Source organism: Lycium ferocissimum, chromosome 2 (assembly GCF_029784015.1).
Source record: "Lycium ferocissimum isolate CSIRO_LF1 chromosome 2, AGI_CSIRO_Lferr_CH_V1, whole genome shotgun sequence".
Taxonomy (NCBI): domain Eukaryota; kingdom Viridiplantae; phylum Streptophyta; class Magnoliopsida; order Solanales; family Solanaceae; genus Lycium; species Lycium ferocissimum.
In genome coordinates this window covers 48,893,546-48,911,314 of record NC_081343.1, presented here as the reverse complement: position 1 = coordinate 48,911,314, position 17,769 = coordinate 48,893,546, and the positions used below count along the sequence as shown (strand labels likewise).

Genomic DNA, 17,769 nt, shown 5'->3' with positions numbered 1-17,769 from the left:
AATTTTTTTTTTAATTATTTAACTATATTATAAGAGTGGGTGGACGACGATCCAACCCACTCTTCTAATATAGTATAAATATGAGTAAAACTTACACAAATAGCTACATTTTAATAGCTTTTAATAAGTTATAGCTATAAGTTGAATATTTACTTTTCGTAGCTGATTTTTGCTATATTTCAGATGAATCTCGCCTTTCTAAAATACAGTGAAATACATCGAAATATAACGCGGCTGTTGAGTTAAAAATGGCTATATTTATGGCAATAAGAATCTTTTTCAAATTAAATGGTGATTTGTATTAATGGTTCCATGATTCACGCAAACCTCATGAGGTTCCATTATAGGTAACGTCTATCAATCAAATTAACTCCATTCAAATACTTTTTGAATTCAAAAAAAAACAAAAGACATCTTATCTTTCCCAAAATATAGCAAAATTCCTTTCTTTTAATATTTTTTTCAACAATCTGCTTTGCGCTAATACAGCAAAAATTTCTTTCGTTTATTAAATTTTTCAACAATCTGATTGGAGATGCGTTGTTCTAGTGAAGAGCAGTAGGAAGATCCGATTATCACCAAGGTAATTATGGATTTCATTCTCCTTTTTTTATCTGTTTAATTTGGCATATATGAATGGAATTCAAGTGGTATACACTTTTTTTTGCTTCACTGCTGTCCGAATATAACATATCGCTCTATTTGTAATGATATAAATGGCCAGCGTAACCGCTTTGATCCGACATTCAGGTTTTTGGAACAATCAAAATTGTTATGTTAATTACAAAATAGATGCAGTTTTATTCAGTGATTATTGCAAATACGATGAATTGGTTGCTACGATTTCAACTCAACTGGGTCTGGATAGTTGCAGAAACAAAATGTCAATAAAATATCCTGTTGAGGGGGATACTCAACCAATGAAAATACACAACGATATGGGAGTTAGGGTGTATGTTAAGCTTAAGAGGGAAAAAAGTGTTTTGGGGGATGTATCCATTGTGCGTTAGTATTACGAGTATAATGATGTTGAGGAGATTGCAAGAACCGTGAGTGTGTTTTTAGAGAGGATGTGCTTCAACTGGATACGATGATAATTTGAAGGATATGGATGCGTATGATTCTAATGAATTCGATCCGTCAAATTGTGGAAAGGCCGTTGTATTTTTAGAGGAGGACAACAAATTGATTATTTCAACGTGTACGAAGGAATTTTTTGTAGATCAAATTTACAAGGATAAGGATACACTGAAACTTGTAATGGCGAATTATGCTATTCGAGAACGATTCAATTTCAAAACCGAGAGATCAAATGCTATAAGGTATGTATTTTCCATATTCTAACTTTGCGGGAGATAATAAATGCATTACAATTTGCTCGTTGTAAAAAAAATAAAGTTTGTAATGAAGTTGTGTCTTGAATATAAATCTGTAATACATATAGTAATATTAAAATACATTAAGATATACATTGAAAAAAAAAATGAGATTTAACTGAAGAATACATTGAAAAAATATATAGTATTAAATTATGTTGGTAAATCTCATTGTTTGCAATGTCTGTAACACATACAATATTCGCATGATATTGAAACCTACTCATTATATATTATCTTTTCCCTTACTGAGAATGACTTCATACTGATCTACGTTTTATTTTGTAGCTATACAGTCGTATGTATGTCGCCTGAATGTGAATGGAAATTACGAGCGTCAAGTGTTGGAAAATCTGAACTGTTCAGGGTTAGGTATTTCTATGACGAACATACATGCCCTTTGAAGGACAAGGTATATTCACAGAGGCAAGCAACAAGTTGTTTTATTGGGAAATCGGTTGCTAAGCCGAAAATAGCGAACCGTAAGAGGAAAGTCAGCCCTGGGGATATAATGGTCGAGGTAAAAAATGAATTCAGCGTAGATGTTTCTTACATGCCGGCCTCGGAGAGCTAGAGAAAAGGCTATGAATGATTTGAGGGGGGGATCCACTGTTATACAAGAAATTCTCGCATATATCTATATCCTAGATAAAACATATCTGATCACATATTAAAATGCATAAATCATGGGAAAATGAGTTCGTATTTCTTTGTAGCACTCAAAGCATTCATAAAGGGATTCGAGTTTTATAGACCAATAGTGGTAGTGGATGGTGCACACCTTAAAAGCACGTATAATGGTACATTTGTATCCGCAAGTACTTTGGATGGTACAGGTTTTTGTATTCCTATGTGTTTAATTTCAATAATATAAACTGAAAATACATTGTATAAACTGAAATACACTGTAAAATATAGATTACATTACTTTTATCTATGTTTTTGTTATTGGAATACACTGTAAATATAGATTGATAAAAAATACACCGTTTATGATTAACTTTTTAAAATGCAAATGTATATACAGGTAATATTCTACCACTGGCATATGGTTTGATAGATTCGGAAAATGATAAGTCCTGGACTTGGTTCTTTGAGCAGTTCAAGCTAGCTTATGGGATTAGGGATAACATGTGTGTCGTGTCCGACAGACATGAAAGCATAATCAAAGCGGTGTATCGGGTGTATCCTACTGTTCCTCATTTGGCCTGCATATGGCATTTGTGGAAAAATGTGACTAAGAAATACAAGTCGAATGATGAAGTATTGAGTCCTGAAATTTATTCACTTGCCAAAGCATATACACAGGATGAGTCCGATAAACTAATGGAAAACATTGAGAATGTTGATATACGGGTAAAGGAATATTTGGATGATGCTAGACGAGAGTAATGGGCTCGGCTATATTTACCTATTAACAGAGGTTGGACGATGACTTCGAATATAGGGGAATGTATTAATGGAAAACTAGTAGCGGCAAGAGAGTTGCCTGTTTTTTATTTCCTTGAAGAAGTTAGGAGGATATTTGGGAGATGGAATTGCACAAATAGGAAAATAGGAGGATATTTGGGAGATGGAATTGCACAAATAGGAAAAATGGTACATACACATTCTCAACACTTTCGAGACGATACCAAGGAATGCTCTCAATGAACGAGTATAAATCGTGACGTATGAGGGTAAGTTTTTTCTTGATGATAAATCTGGTTTGTTTATATCTCAGAATATATTTCTCTGTATTTTGTTGTATTTAGCTAACTGCTTTGAGTTTTCTTTTAAGTTTATGGAACCTAATATGCAATGTATTTTTGTTGTTGAATGTGCATGGTTCATAGGTTGAAGCATCAACTGAATATGTTTATACGGTTAATGATGGACCGAGGCGTTTCATAATTGATTTGAAGAGGAAAACTTGTAGTTGCCGGATGTTCCAAATGGACGAAATACCATGTTCACATGCCTGGGCTGTCTTAAAGAGTAAAAATCTAACTACCGATGCATATTACGATTATTCAAGCTAATACCGGTGGTGAATACGTATGATGTCTTAGGTTGATCCACTTCTCTCTATCAGCTGCCCTCTTTTGATGTGATCAGATGTTCCACCTAAATAATCATCCATAAGCCTATTTTTTTCTGTCTTATCATATACAAACTTATTTGCGTTGGAGACACAATTCAATCCAGTGATTAGTGCAAATTCTCTAATGCTAAAACGCAATACTTTTCCGTTTATTTCAAATGTAAAGCACTCGTATGCACTTCCCTTAAGCTCTTTAACCATGAAGCACCTGAAAAACTGTGCTTGTACATCCATATGCTGCATTCCGAGATATTTCCCAAAAATAGAGTCTGCCAACTTGTGCATCTGGCCAGCCCCTGTTAGTTTACCCCTAATGTCACTGATTACATTGACGTTCGTGTATCTTTGCATAGATAGAAAAAGAAAGTGCTTCCCGACCAAAAAATTTAGAATCCTGGAACAAATGACATATGTAAAGCACAGTCAATTTTCCCTACGAAGCTAAAATACAAAAATTAAAAAACAAGAAATCATAGCGCACGTAAACACAAATCGCTAAAGTCTTAAAATCTATAACAAACATGATGTATTTTTTATATTCACCGAAATACACGAAAATATAATGAAAAAGTATACCGATAGAATGTCCTTCGCATTAAAAACGAAAAAAATAACAGAACACAAAAACAAAACTACCAGATGATAAAATATATATAACAAATTGAAAAACACATAATAATTTAAAACCAAAGGAAATACGAAAAAAAATACACATAAATATATGGAAAATATAGATCTGGTGAATTGAAATACATTCATGAAAAGGGGAAAAAAACCTCTCCATCGTCTTCTACATCAATTGAAGGTTTTTTCCAAACTCCTTTTTTGGCCTTGCCTCCAGGAACAGGCTTGGTAACCTTTCTCTTTTTCTATAGCGGCACTTGAGAAACTTTTTATCTGGTGCTGAGTGTTTCCTCTTTGTTTCTTTATCATCATGAGAATCATGATATTGTTTCGTCCTTCTTGGATCATTAATTTTTTTGCTACGCGTCTCAGCATAAGATGACCCTCCGCAACGGGGTTTTCGTTGAGTAATCCTAAAGGGAAACTAGGACCATCTATTATATTTTCTATACCTCGAGCTCTCATGCCGGAGAGCCGATTTCTCCCATTGAAATTGAATCGTGGAATCTTGAGGAAAAACAACACTAAGAATCGATGATTTGTATATCAGAGAATAATGAAATTAAAGCAACAGAGAATTTTACAAAAAAAAAAAAAAAAAAATCAGCAAAACAACATGCATCTTGCAAAAAAATATACTGAAATACAGTGGACAAATTCCAAAACGAAAAAAAAATTACCTATTTTTGGTAAAAATTTTACTTAGAAACTGTAAAAATAATGTGAAGTTATGTGAGAATGAAAAACGAGTAATTGATAATTGAAGAATGAAAGAAATCGATTTGAATTATGGAAGAAATGGGGGGAATTGGGAGTTAATTGCGTGTATTTAGGTAGAGAGTATATTTAGAACTATGCGCCTAAACAGGGATATGGTGCTGCACGGTTATTTAGTAAAAAAGTGGGATAGCTATGAAATGTAAAATTTGAAAAATATACCTATGGATCATAAATATTAAAAAGGGTAGTTATTATCCATAAATAAGTCTTAAGGATACACATCAAGTAAATTTTACTAAATATAAATATAAGTACAACACGATGTGAAAACTGGACACTCACACTACAACACGATAGGAACACCGATTACTCCCACTGAACTCCCCAATATGTTGACTTCTGCTTAACCCATCTAAAATGGGGCGCAACAACTACAACATGATGGAAAGGTCATAGGAGAAATTAAATAATTAGATGGATAATCATTAATTAATTAGTAACCTGATTAAAAAAAAAGAAACTCTATAATTATAGGTTAGACGACACTGATAGTTACGTCAGGGCAGAAAATACTAGAAACCGAATTACTGATCCAAATCGGGAATTTTGGTAATTTGATAATTTAGTTGTGGAAAGAGCCTCGTGCAGAAATTCGGTGCGCTACGTACAGTAGACTCTTGTGGTCCGATCTTTTTCCGGATTCCGTGCATAGAGGGAGCTTAGACTGGACTTGTCCGGTAACTGGTATGATATTTGGAAGGAAAATTTCAAAATTACGATATTCAATTTTGATACAAAACATTTATACAGTTTGGCGTTCAATGTATACCGTATACTGAATTATTTACTGAATAAGGCCAATTATGACCCATATATCAACAGACTCATCAGTACAAGCCCAAAGAGAAAACAGGCCTCGTGATGCGAGACAAGTGGGACATATTGTTGTAGCTGTCATTGGCTTGGTTAAGAGATGGCACTGTTGTAAAGGGGTCATTTGCACTTTTGACCCTCTTTTGTGCTGGTCTTTAATTTTTGACTATCAGAGGAAAATAATTTTTCGGTGAAGCATAAGTATATATTTTGACATCATAATATTTAATAAGATATGTTTCGCTCTTTTAAAAGAGCATAAGTTAGATTTTGAAGGACAAAAATCAAATACCAGCTCATTTGAAGGACAAAAATTAAAGGCCAAACTTATATGAAAAGGATACGAGACTCTTTTATTTGAAGGACCAACTTTATCCCAGATATGAACTAATATGATAGAACTATATCAACAGAGTAAATATCTGTAGTGTCAACATCCCTCAAGGAAAAAAGATTTGAATACTAACCAATAGAGTTTGCAGACCTTAAGTTTAACTAGCTTGCATCAATTCGGTATTACCGAATTACCGTATCGAGATTTATTGAATCGAAATTTGATTTTCCGTAAACGATCGAATTTTGAAAGTTCAGTATTAGTATCAATTTTCTATATTCGATTATCGCAATCGAACTTTGTAAATATCCAACGAGTAACGCCTACCCTAATTAATAGTGTAAACAAATTTTCACATTTTTCTATTTTTTTTTCTTTTCTATTGCTATTTCTTCTATTATATTTATAAGCGAACAGGGGTGGACGAACACTGCACAAACTAATTATTGTTCCTAAAGTAATATAGAGTGTACGGGATTGTTGAGCCTCTCTTTATTCATCACACTTGGCACGTTTTGATCTTTTAAATTCGAGTGGGACATTTGGCTTCAGCTTAGCTTTTATTTCCATTTTTCCTTGTGCTTCTTCACTGCATGATTATGAGACTCCCTCTGTTGTTTTTCTCTTCGTTTCTTCATTTGGGTGTCTCTGTATTTGTGTTTCTTCTGGTTTGTTTTATTTTATTTCTTGCATTCTCAACTGATTTCATGTGTATTTTTGGTTTTTGTCTAACTATCGTACTAGATATTTATTTCTATAGAACTTTGGTTTTTGTTTAACTATTGATGAAGTGTACAAGATATTTATTTCTATAGAACTCACAGTTTAAAGTATTTTGCTTGGCATTTGATAAAAAATATTCATCTTCATTAGATTTTGAATTGGAAATCAAGCTTCCCGTTCTGGGCACCATACAAGTCCAGCAAATCAGACCAGAATTTGCCATCATAGGCTAACTGGCTAAGTAATTTCACAGTTTCACGATTCGTGCAGCCAGTGTATATGAGGGATTCGATGTAGCAAGCATAGTCAAGGTACATAAAGGTAAGGGTTTTCCAGTATTGATTCTATATATTTACTCAATTTTTGAGAATGAAATTACACAGGGTGATTTCAATGGCAGATCAAGGATTTTCACTCAGAGTTCGGAAAAAAAAGCTAAATATAAAAAATAATGTTGTCTTTGGGAATAAACTGTGATCAAGCAGAGAGATAATTTTGAACACTTTGACAAAATTGCAATCCATGCAGACTATGTTTAGGTTATTCAAAAGTTGATAGAAAATCTACCCTATATATATACTATAATTTTTTGCTGGTGAACACCCTTGGCACCCTCTAAATCTGCCTCTAAATCCGCCACTGGTGATTTGTACAGAGATGGACTCTTACATTCATGGATATTGCCTTTTTATGTTCTTTTACCCTTTTCATATTTCTCTGCATGCTTATTCATGAAGAGCCTTTGCATAATTGCATTTCTCTCCTTTTTCACAATAAGTTTTGCTTAAAACTTAAGTGGTTAACAACAGTTCAGAAACTTGTGGAGTTTTGATTTCAATTTTCCTTTTTACTTGATTCTGATGGATGAAATTTATAGTGAAAATCTCCCTATTCCTTTTACACACTTTATTTATATACTCCAATAATGACATTATTCATATCTGATTCAACTATTTCATTGATTAAATGGTTTCCAAATTATTTAACAAGAAAGCAAAACCACACAAGAGCTTAGGTCTCAGATGGTTTCCAATACAAGCATGCGCCCTTTAGTTTATAAGAGAACAACTAAAGTGACTCGATATCCTGATTCCCTTTTCTGGTTTCTAGCAATAAAATAATTGTAGGGGCAGCTAATATATTTATATATCTTGATTTTGGAGGAATTTTGAATATGAATGAAGAATGAGGCTGTGAAAAATAAGTATGAACGAAGAGTGTTCTTAGTTCAAATTTAAATTCTGAATGGAGAAGTATATTAGTTCATTGGTTTATGTATAAATTTGTTAAAAGATCAAAACCTAAATGTGCCCGGAATTGATCATCACAAATTGTTGTGAGTAATTTTGTCCTTGTGCATTGCAATCAGAGATGGGAGATTTAGCTTGCTCTTACGGTTCAGCTTTGCTCCATCAAGGTAATTGTTTAGTTCCAAAATTTATTTGTTTGATCTATTTTTTGTTGTTGAGTTGGTGATTGCGGTTGTATTGTTTGGGGTTCTGTAACTTTTGCGTAGTTTTCTAAGTTGAGGATGTTAGAATAGTCTAAATAAGCAAAGAAATTTTATAATCAGATTCAAATTGTGTAGTTTGCATGCTATAGGCACGGGGTTCGATTCCATGCATCTCCATGAAAAGAAAAAAAAAGATTCAAAATATAGAACTTGTAGTAGAAATGGATACAAGTTAATCTTGTGAATGCATGTATATAACTTCTCCAGGTGGTCAGAACTACAACGCTACTGATTAAATTGTACTTACGTCGTAATTTCAAAATGGAGAGTATATATATTCAAATGTACATTTTATAGATGCACGCTAGCGCTTGCACACACAATGCACATACTCATGGAGTAAAAATCAAAATATAAAAGTGGGTCAGGAGTTATCAGATGATTACTCTAGGATGGCATTTGTGTCACTGATGCCATTTCTTACTCCAATCTTTAGTGAGAGAGACTGAAGTAAAATTAAGCTCTATAAATGACTCACCCCTCCCAACAAGTGGCCCCCACCAAACCCAGAAAAAAGAACGTCCCAGCTGGTTAATTGAGGAGTTAGGACCCAGCGTGATCGCATTTTTTATTCTTCTTAAAAGGCAAAACTCTTGGGCAGTGAACAATTTCTCCAGAGAAATGACCATGTCAAGGTAAAATAATTTTATGCTTAACAAAATTGCTATTTTTCGATTGTGTCATATTTGGAAGGATACTTATTAACGCTATTTTTCGATTGTGTCACATTAGGTGGCTTGGGTCAACACAGAGGATACAGCTGCTGCAAATAATGGATCTGCATATTTAAATCGTAAGTGGTCCCTATTGACATTCCCCGTTGCATGTCCTGTGGGATCACAAGGGTTTAAAATCACAAAGATCGAATATCTTATTATGCTTCTTGGTGGTCCTTCCTATTTCTATTTTAAGTGAATGAACATGTTCCATGTCCACTTGGTTTGTCTCTAACGATAAATATTTTCTTCCTTTGTTCTATTTTTTATCCACCAAATTCATTGATTTGTTCAACAAAATGCAGGTAATGAGACAACCTTGCAATGACAAGAAGCGAAAGATATCGTAGCTCTTGTATCTGGACATACTTTTGCATCAATATTTATTCGTTTTGTTGTATCTTTAGCAAGTGTGTTAATTCTGAATGTTTTCTCCTTAATAACTTTTATTTGAAATTATTAGTACCTTTGAAAGTAGGGTATCTAATGCAACTTTTATTAACTGTTACTCTATTCACTCTATTATGGGATCTGCTGCATATCAACCGTTTTACATATATGGCATCGATCTGCCGGCGCCAATCCAATTAGCTTCATGTCTCTTTTATGAGTTATTTTTCTGTTTTTTGTTCTTTACATATATCCCTTGTGACCAAATGACAATGAAAAGCATCCAATAATTGACCATCGCTGAAAATGTAAAATGTTTGGGCCAGGCCCATCCCATCTAGTTTATTATGCTGAAATTAGCCTAATACTTTTATTTATTTTTATCTAAGAAGGCCTATACTTTAATTAATACAACCGTTTTACATATTATGAAAAAGCATCGCATTTTCTCTCTCTCTCCCTCCCTTCTCCCCTCCTGCTTTCTCTTCCATGAAAAATGTTCAATGTTCTTCAAGGATGCAGGTAAACATTAGTGAAATTTGAATCCGGAAGATTAAAAATCCAATTAGATTAGCTTTTGTTTTCCTTTGGTCTTCATGTCTCTTTTATGAGCTAACATCACACGAGATAACACCAAGTTCATAAATGGGACAATAGTTGGTTTGAGATTAGCTTTTGTTTTTTGTTCTGAGTTTCTTTTGCAAATTATATATATCCCTTGTGAAAAACCAAATGACAATGACAAAGCTTTTATCCAATAATTGTTTTACCATCGCTGTAAAAATGAATAATACGGTGAATTTTATTTTTTATAAATTTGTTATTTTTTTGGGAAAATTCAACTCCAAAAATTTGAATACAATTTTTTTGTATTTATGTTGGCCCGATTTTCATCTAGTTTATTATATATAGACTTGAATACGGTGAAAAAAAAAACTTAAATCATTTTATGAATCCTCGTTAGATACACATCTTGAAGCCAAAGTGTAGTCGTAAAATTCCCTTTATTATATATAGAACTTAAATCCTCGTTAGATACACATCTTGAAGCCACGTATTCAAGGACGAGTCTATCGTCTCGACTCTCGCCTAGCATATTCCAGGAATTCTTCAACTACAAGTGACAATCGGCATTCGGCTGTGTTATTTATTTTTTTTAGTAACACATTCCCAATGTTGCATCCTACAGAAATTTCCAAATCGGTTAAAATTAAGTTAATATATAATTTAAACCGATTGAATTACAATAAGACAAACTACAAGTCCCTAACTACTTCCAGATAACTCTCATTGTCCTTAACGAAGTTCCCTGCATTGAAAATTAACTGGATACTGTTAAAGAATTTAACTTATTTGGATACTATTAAATGATTTAACTTATTGTATGTACTTATAGCGTAAATAAATTACTAGTATATACTATTATCGGTGCAATTTAATCTACTGTAATACTATTTACTTAATTTGTTTTATCGATAGAACTATCTTTCCTTCCCGTTATTAAGGTAAAATTTGTTTTATCGATAGAACTATCTTTCCTTCCCGTTATTAAGGTACATACGATAAGCATAGCGTACAATACATATAAATCCTCAAGAAATATTACGGGCAGTAATGCCCTTATTTTGGGGTGGTCTTTAATTTTTGTCCATCAAAATGAAAGTATTTAACTTTTGCCCTTCGCCTAAAACCTCAGGGTTCTGGGTTCGAAGCCCTACCCAGGCGAAAACTAAAAAAAAAAAAAAAATCGCTAGGCAGAGGTTGCGAGCCGCCTAACGGCATATTTGGCAGAGGTTTGCCTACAAAGTCGTCCCATCGGACATAGTTTGCGGCAAATTATTTCGATAGGCGAGTTTGCCTCACAACTATGCTTTAGGAGTTTTGCAGGCAAACTATGCCTTAGTAAAATCTACCTTAAGGTAGAGTTTGGGGCAAAATTCTGCCTTACGAAATTCCTTCTTTTTTTTACTGAGCTGGGGTTCGAACTCAGGACATCAGGGTATTAGGCAAAGGGTAAAAATTAAAGACCACCAATTTGAGGGGCAAAAATTAAAGACCACCTCAAAAGAAGGAGAATCCGCGCAAAAAAAAATGAAATATTACTCTTTTCAAACAAAATTGGTTGGTCATATATCTGAGTAGAGCTGTCAAAACGGGCTGGACCAACCCATCCAAGCTAGCCCACGCAGGCTTTTGAATTTGACGGGCCAGGGCGGGCTAGCCCATCATTTTGATGGGCCTTAAAACAGCAAGCCCAACCCATCACCACGTGGGCTGCAGGCCTCGGGCCAGCCCATCTTTTTTTTTCATAATTCTTTAATTTAAATCTAATTTAAAATGTTAACATATATATTTACAAGACAATATTACATGGTGTTAGAGTACTTGCTAACCAAGTCTCAAATCCACAAATAATTAAATGATTCTAATAATGCTTATTAAGTTTGGCTTCAAGTAAAGATTTGATTGTATGGCTTCGATATGAAATCTCTACCATTCTATGTCAATATTTTGAGTATAACTGCACAAGAAAATTATCTTGTAAGACCAAAGCTTGTGTGAAACTAAATAAATTTTGACATTGTTAACACTTAAAATATTAATAATTGTAGTCACTCGAGCCAAATAGAGATATTAATAAGCAAACCAAACAGTTAATGAGTAGCAATACAACTAGCTAAATAGGAATAATAACCTAGTTTTGTTCCAATAGATCTAACTAAGACACAAAAGAAAATGATGATATTCCATCCATTTAAAGTTAAATAAACTCCTCAAAGAAACCTCCATGGCACTTATGGTGTAATCACCACCAACACATCATCTTCGTCAAGCACATATAAATCTGTTTGTGACAATGTTGTCTTAACATCTTCACTTTCTTTCTGATTTTTTATTACTTAATTAAAAAAATTATTTGGCCCACGGGCCGGCACAACCCACGCGCGCTCAAGCCCACAAGCAAGTGGGCTTAATCGGGCCAGACTAAAAAGCCTCGTTCTTAAATGGGGTCCAAAAATTTCAAGTCCAACCCTATCAAATCATGGGTTGGGTGGGCCTTAGCCCATATTGACGGCTGATGTTTGAACTATAACAATTTAGAGTAACAAAAATCCAATATATACTCAAAATGCTCTTTCTTTGATCATATCAAACCATGGTTTCCTCTGTACTAGTACTAGTTTTCTTTCTTCTTACAACACCAAGCTATGGAAATCTTCAAGAATTTGCTACATGCATGGGTTTACACGCTACTTCAACCTCTTCAATTGTTGTTCACTCCCAAGAATCTCCTTCATATACATATCTTCTACAAGCATCTCAACGAAATTCCAGATGGTTAAATTCAACATTACTTAAACCATCATTCATAGTGACACCAAAGACACAAAATGAAATCTAGGGGGCAATTCTTTGTAGCAAGAAGCATGGTTTACAAGTTAGAGTGATGAGTGGAGGTCATGATTATGAAGGCCTATCTTTTCTTTGCAAAACCCCCTTCATAATCCTTGATTTAGTTTATTATCGATTGTTAGCATAGATGAATTAAATCCCTCTTAGACAATTGTATATTCTGTATAAACATTTCGTATATCTGTATATTTTGTAAAGGTTGGATACTCTAGTTTTAGTTTAGGTATTGGGCCTTATCAATTGTAACAGACACGGCCCATTAGTGAGTTGCCCAAGTGTTTTATTAAGTAAAAACAAGCTGTACTCCTTACTTTACTTTTTCAGAAAATTGAAATGGAAAAGTCAGTTTTAATTTCGTTCTCTCTCTAGAACTTTCTGAGGTTTCTCCATTGAAATCCTTCAATTTCTTCATTCAATATTTCATTTTATCATGGTATCAGAGCAAAACCTGGTAGAATACACAGTTCCGATCGTTTCTACCCATATAATTTTGGTTCGAGAAGCTTCTAATCGAAGTTTTCTTTGAAAAATTTTGTTCGTCAGAGTTACGTTTTTTTCGGCAAAATTGTTATTTTCCGGTGAAGATCTGTGTTTACAGTGTTGATTTCATCAATTCTTTCGGTCAATTTCGGTTAAAGTTGGAAAATTGGTGGTTCGTTGTTATTTCTACTTCATACGTCGATTCTAGGGTTTTCTCACCTCGATATCGGTGATATCCTCTCCTTATCTCTTTATTTTTGTTATATACATCTGTGTAGTTGTTATCAATTTGAACATAGTTCGATACGTCTGAGTAGTTGCTGTCAATTTGAACATAGTTTACTAGTTAACCGAACTGGATTAGTTGTGTTACGGCTATCAACAACAATGAGAACTCAAGTTCTGGTACTTCTCTTTGCTACAAACTCGACCTCGACTATTGACTCGTTTCACCGACTGTACCTTCATCCCTCGGATACACCAGGGACTATACTTGTTTCAGTTCCTTTTGTTGGGATAGGGTATGGGGAATGGAAAGAGGGAATGATCATTTATCTTTCTGCAAAGAACAAACTTCAACTCATAAATGGTACCTTCACCACACCTCAGTCCACCTCTCCTCTATATCCACAATGGGAGCGGTGTAATTACATGGTGAAGGCCTGGATCATGAATGCCCTTACTAAGGATATTTCCAGAACTATCCTATACTATAAAACTGCTAAAGAAGCTTGGGAAAATTTAGAAGAGAGATATGGGGTTGCTAACACCTCACAATACTACAGTCTTCAAAGGGCTATAAATGCAACCGCACAGGGTTCTTCTGACATAGCTAGCTATTTCACTAGGTTAAAAGGTTTTTGGGATGAACTTGGTACTTGCTCTATTGGTAGACCTTGCACCTGTGGTGCCATGCCTGAGTTTGTTGAGGGTCAACAATTTATTCAGATTCTCTCTGGGTTGAATGATACATACTCCACTATTAGAAGCAACATCTTAATGATGTCTCCCACTCCTTCTGTTGGAAAGGCTTATTCCATGTTGCTCTGATACCATGATAAAATAAAATATTGAACGAAAAAATTGAAGGATTTCAATGGGGAAACCTCAGAAAGTTCTAGAGAGAGAACGAAATTAAAACTGACTTTTCCATTTCAATTTTCTGAAAAGTAAAGCAATGAGTACAACTTGTCTTTACTTAATAAAACACTTAGGGCAACTCATTAATGGGCCGTGTCTGTTACAATTGATGAGGCCCAATACCTGAACTAAAACTAGAGTGTCCAACCTTTACAAAATATACAGATATACGAAATGTTTATACAAAATATACAATTGTCTAAGGAGGATTTAATTCATCTATGCTAACACCTCCCCCCCCCCCCCTCAAGCCGGAGGGTGAATGAACTCCCGCACTTGCTCATTAAAAATCTATGCTGAGCACCTGGCAAGGACTTTGTGAGGATGTTAGCCAATTGGGAAGCAGTGTGGATGTAATAGAGAGATAGCAGACCATCACCAAGTTTCTCCCTGATGAAGTGACAATCAAGTTCAATATGTTTAGTCCGCTCACGCATGACAGGATTCTTAGCGATACTAAGAGCAACTTGGTCGTCACAGTGAACAGGAACAGGAAGGGGAGCAGAAATGCCAAAATCACCCAAAAGTCTGACAACCCAAGTTAACTCAGCAGCAGTTTTCCTCAAAGCCCTATATTCAGCTTCAGCTGACGAAAGAGAAACAATGGGCTGCTTCTTGGACTTCCAAGAGATGGGACTGCCACCCAAAGTAATATAATAGCCAGTCACATATTTTCTAGAAGAAAGGCAAGCAGCCCAATCTGAATCTGAGTATGCAGCCAGAGAGAAATCCAAGGAAGAGTTGAGTAGGATACCCCTGGCAGGATCAAAAACCAGATATCTAAGGACATGTAGTGCTAACATCGAGTTAAAAGAGGAAACTGCTTGGATTCAAGCTGGTGCAACCCTTGGAGAAGTTTACTACGACATAGCCAAGAAAAGTGACATCCTTGGATTTCCGGCTGGCCTGTGCCCAAGTGTTGGTGTTGGTAGACACTTTAGTGGAGGTGGCATTGACACCATGATGAGAAAATATGGGTTGTCTGCTGATAATATTATAAATGCCAATTTGGTTGATGCAAATGGTAGAATCCTAAATAGAGAAACAATGGGAGAAGATGTATTTTGGGCAATTAGAAGAGGTGGAGGAGCTAGTTTTGGTGTAATATCAGCCTGGAAAGTTGAGCTCGTTCGCGTTCCGCCCCTTGTCACAGTTTTCACAATTCACAAGAGTTTAGACCAAAAAGGCATCAAACTTGTACATAGATGGCAATACATAGCTAGTAAACTACCAGAGGGTCTTTTTATCCGAGTCCTTATTCAACAAATCCATGGACAGAAAGTTGAAGTCTTGTTTACTTCACTCTTCTTAGGACTGAAAGCTGACCTGATTTCTGTTATGAACACAAATGTCCCTGAATTAGGCTTGAAAACAGAAGATTGCACGGAGATGAGCTGGATAAAGTCCGTCCTCTACTTCACAGTATACTAAAAAGGGGAGTCGTTAGAAGTCCTATTAGATAGAAAAACATAATATAAGAACAACTTCAAGGGAAAATCAGATTTCGTCGTTGAGCCAGTACCTGAAAGTGTTTTCCATGGGATTTCAGAAAGGTTTTTGAACCAGAAGTTGGTGTTCATGATTATGGATCCTTTAGGAGGGAAAATGGATGAAATTTCTGAGACTGAAATCCCATTTCCTCATAGAAAAGGGAACCTTTACAACATACAATACATTGCAAAATAGGATGCAAATGATATGTGGACCTCCAAACAACATTTGTATTGGATGCAAAGTCTTTACAAGTACATGGAGCCGTATGTGTCTAAGTCACCAAGAGAAACTTATATCAACTAGAGGGATCTTGATTTGGGCATCAATCAGCAGGGTAATTATCGACAAGCTCTGACTTGGGTACCAAGTATTTTAAAGGTAACTTTCAGAGATTAGCAAGAGCAAAGCATCAGATTGATCCAAACAACTTTTTCACAAATGAACAAAGTATTCCTCCTCTTTCTTATTAGTACAAGGAAACCTAAAATACTCCCTACAATAGTTCACATCTTATCTTTCTTTTTATGGGATATGTAAGCTGCAACTGTCATGAATGCTGGACTAACAACTTTTTAAGAAATTTCTGCATCATATGTTGCTTTAAACAAGATAAATGATAAGTGAAACAAATTGCATTGCGAACGCTGGCCACACAAATTTGGCCCAAATGTGGCAACACTTAGTGAAAAGACTACCATAACCCTTATTTTTCTCCAAAACATACTAATAAATACAATGATTCATTCCTATTCCTAAAATACATTGAGCAACTAAATATGATCCATGTTTTCACACAAATGAAGATGAAAAGTCTTTACATGTCACCTATAAACTTTACTATACGTTTATTCCAACATGAATTCAAACGAACACATCAACAACCGATCACATCAACAGCAAAAAAACATGAACCCAAACAAAGAAAACCTGAATGCAATCGAAGAAACTTTGGCGGTGCATGAAAAAATTAATACAAACGAAGAAACTGTACTCACTGTAGATGATGTTGTGATTTCGAGAGTCGAACGAGTTATTTTTTTACAGTAATTTTATCATATGCCTTTTAGATATTTAACAATTATTATTTATTGTGACTTGTAGTACGTTTTACGTAATTATCAAATACGTAAATTTATTTCAAAAAATTTAAAAATTCTATATTCAAACACATAGTCAAAATTAAAAATTTGAATTTTGAAAAACGAAAAATGTTACATAAGAGAAAAAGTATAATCTATAAAACAGAAGCAAGAATGAAGGGAGAGCTCATAAGGAAAAAAACAATTAGCAGCAAATAAAGAAAAGGAAAGAAAAGAAGAAACAAAATATAAAACGAGAGAAGAAATAAGGAAAAGTAAGAAAAGAAGACCAATATCCTGTAATTCTCAAATTAAATGTAGAAAACAAAGCAGTTATAAAAATGTGGCCCCCATGGGATTCAATCTCAGGCATCGCTGGCGGAACATTGAGGCCTGCGCCAGTGGCACGTACAACTACTTGTTCTCGAGAGCCACTTTATATATTTATACTATTTTCCATATATTCACTAACAAAATATTTAAGAAAGTTAATACAATTTCAGTAAATTCATAACTAAATGTATAAAATTTTAAGTTCTAAGGCACACATTTTAAAACTACTTGAAAATTATTCAACATTGATGAAAGAAATTTATAATTGTAAATTGTTTCCTAGATTCCAATTTCTTAGTGGTGATACAACGCTTGAATTGATATTAGTAATCATAGATATTCTATTTTTATAAAGACAATTAATTATTATATTACCAAAAAAGAAGATTGTTGTTATCGGGGGGGGGGGGGGTGTAATTTTACAAAGAGCGTACTTTTAACAAGACGATTGTTGTTGTTGTTGGTAAAATGTTGTTA

General features: G+C 34.5%; 1 pseudogene; it reads left to right on the top strand.

Moving 5' to 3' along the window:
- Positions 1–12,509: 12,509 nt before the first annotated feature.
- On the top strand, positions 12,510–16,350 carry LOC132047683 (berberine bridge enzyme-like 22; annotated as a pseudogene).
- Positions 16,351–17,769: the final 1,419 nt, after the last annotated feature.